This window comes from Camelina sativa, chromosome 7 (genome assembly GCF_000633955.1).
Source record: "Camelina sativa cultivar DH55 chromosome 7, Cs, whole genome shotgun sequence".
NCBI classification, from domain to species: domain Eukaryota; kingdom Viridiplantae; phylum Streptophyta; class Magnoliopsida; order Brassicales; family Brassicaceae; genus Camelina; species Camelina sativa.
Genome location: NC_025691.1, coordinates 23,871,150 through 23,871,438, shown reverse-complemented (window position 1 = coordinate 23,871,438; position 289 = coordinate 23,871,150).

The window sequence follows — 289 nt, the reverse complement described above, 5'->3', positions numbered from 1 at the left end:
AAAAAAAAAAAAAAAAAGGAGAAGAAGTATGAGTGTGACTAACTTAAGAGGGTACATCGCTAGACTGCTAGTACTAGTATAGATATGTAATAAATTCATTTACAGTATTTATAATATCTTTAGATTATGACGTTTATCATAATTCAGAAATCTCCGTTTTAGATTATGACGTTTATCATACTACTTTTACCTATATCTAATATATGTATATAAACTGTGACTTTAATCTTGAAATGTCAACTGTTTTATGTCGTAATAAAGTTCAGAAAAACCAAAAAAAAAAAAAAAA